Source organism: Phalaenopsis equestris, unplaced genomic scaffold (genome assembly GCF_001263595.1).
Source record: "Phalaenopsis equestris unplaced genomic scaffold, ASM126359v1 Scaffold000036, whole genome shotgun sequence".
Classification (NCBI taxonomy): Eukaryota; Viridiplantae; Streptophyta; class Magnoliopsida; order Asparagales; family Orchidaceae; genus Phalaenopsis; species Phalaenopsis equestris.
In genome coordinates this window covers 368,740-371,386 of record NW_018164478.1, presented here as the reverse complement: position 1 = coordinate 371,386, position 2,647 = coordinate 368,740, and positions in this window count along the sequence as shown.

Genomic DNA, 2,647 nt, shown 5'->3' with positions numbered 1-2,647 from the left:
TATGCCAATATTAAAATATAAAATAAATTGTGATGATTTTTCAACTCTGAACTTAATTTACTTTTTGATCTGACAAATTGAATTGTTAAAATATGTTGTGAAACATATGATCCAGGAAATGGAGTATGAGTTCTACAATAAAGTGAGGATCATATTTGATTCCATGAAGAACTTTGTTCATGGAATTAAGTGCAAATAAATAGGGAAATATACCTTATTGGGTATAGAATTGGAGAATCTTTAGGGTGACAGACTAAAATCCCCAACTCGGTCTTAGTGTTTAAAAACTAAAGCAAGAGTTAGCCTTCAGGTGAAGGGAAGTGCGAGCTCTGAATAATTGGGAGTCAGTATCCTCCTAGCCTAGCCATAGATTTAGGGACTAAACCTGGGATTAACTAATGATTTTTTATGCACTATATCAGGGCAGAGAATTAAAACAGCTCTTATTTGGCACAATACATATTATAAACATTTATCTCATCTCATATCACCAAAACCTAATTGTAGTGGGAATGATGCTTTTTTCACATAAGAAATCTTCATTACATAAACATAGTTATAGATTAATAGTTACTGTTTAAACTTTGTATTTCAGTTTTGTTAGTAGTTAAATAATTTAGTTCTGATAAAATATCAACATTCGAAATTAGTGAAAATAATTTTGTTTTAATTTTGTTTTGACTTTCTGTGTTTGTTTTGACTTTCTGTGAATTTCCTAGTAATTTTATCATTTCAAATTTAAACATTCCCCGTGGGATCGATATTTGGGGCTTAAAAAGAAAGTCATTTATTACTTGATAACAATACATGTACTTGCGTAGAATCTCATTATTATTGCTTAAATCTGTAATTCATAAAATATTGCATCAAGCTTTTGGCACCGTTGCATAGCGGAGTCAACTATATAATTTTTACACAACTATATATATCTTGGATCAATGGAAAAGATGATCTGTTGTCATTTCTTACAATTTTTTCTCATTATATGCCCCAAGGGGTATTAGTAGATATGCATAATATGTCATCATAGTAATTTTCTGAGGCTATCTACTTCACCGCTTCACTTCATAGTGTGGGTGTGATTGAAGAATATACTTTTCTAAGCCTAACATTTGCAATTATGTTTGCATGAGCATGGCAAACAAACCACAACTACATATGTTTTCTACCAGTGAGCATAAAAATGATGGCAAAGATGATTTGTTGCCTTTCTTACAATATTTTCTCATCATATGCCCCAAGGAGTATCATAACCTATGCATAATATGTCATCACAACAATTTTCTGAGCTATATACATCACTGCCTCATTTCAAAGTGTGTGTGTGTGATTGAAAAATATGCTTTTCTAAGCCTAATATTTGCAATTTGGTTTGCATGAGCACGCACAAATAGACCACAACGACATATGTTTCCTAGTAGTTAGCATAAAAATGATGGCAAAAATGATCTATTACCCTTTCTTACAATATTTTCTCATTATATGCCCCAAGGGGTTTCAATGTCTATGCATAATATGTCATGACAGTAATTTATTGAGATTATCTATTTTACTACCTCACTTCAAAATGTTGACATGCCTAAAAATATTCAACTTTTATATATACATTTAATACCCATATTTAGTGATATTGCACTTTAAAGAAAGATATTTTCATATTTTTGTTGCGGGTATGCTAAGTCTAGGCATTTAGAGCTTAAAGGAAGCAAATAAGAAGGAATTTGGAGGCAAAAGGCAGCTCTTTGTAAATGTTGAACTAACGCCCGTTGACCTCATTTTTGTTGAGGTCTTGTCTTCCTTTCTTAAGAGCTAGGATCTAGCCATATGACTTTCTTGTTGACTATTCCTAGAGGACTAGTGATGGTACCCTCACCAATAGAAATTCCAAACTTTGGTCTGCTCATCTTGAAGTTCCACATGCTGGTTCTAACCTCTAACACTTAGTAGATGGAGCTAATTTAGAGGAGCTCAAGGAGAGTTCCCCATAGGACTGTCTGACCTTATGGTTGACCCCGGATGACATGGCTTGGTCTAGGACACATACTTTCTAGGACACATACTTGCACTTCACACTTCCACTTACAACTTTCAACCTAACCTACACTTGTCAGGCTTGGTTCCCTGACCTCTTTGGAGAACCATGGGGGTGGTCCTCTAAACCCTTAGTTTTTGGCTAGAGTGGATAAGACCAGCACATGGAGAAACCAAAGTGGGGTTTCCCTGGTCTCATGACATCATGAGAGTAGTTCAATGGTCAGCATTTGCATCAAACCTCAACCTCAACCAATTACCCAATTTTAGTCTTCTAGCCCCAAACTTTCCCAAAATTACCAAATTGCCCCTAACACTCTAAAAATTCCAAAATGGTCCAAATCCCTCAATTTTGTTCAAAAATCTTTCCAAACCATTTCATACCATCCAAATTACCCAAAATACTCTGAAATTTTTATGTTTACTAAAATACCCCCAAATTTGTCAAAATTACTAAAAGTGTCCTTTGTGGCCCAAAAATTTTCAAATCCTCCAAAATCATTTCAAACATCCCTAAAACTAATTCTTGACCATTCATTGATCTCAAATTGACCCATGGAGAACCAAATTGACCAACTTTGACCAAAATCCCAATTTTGCCCCTAAGTTCCTAAAG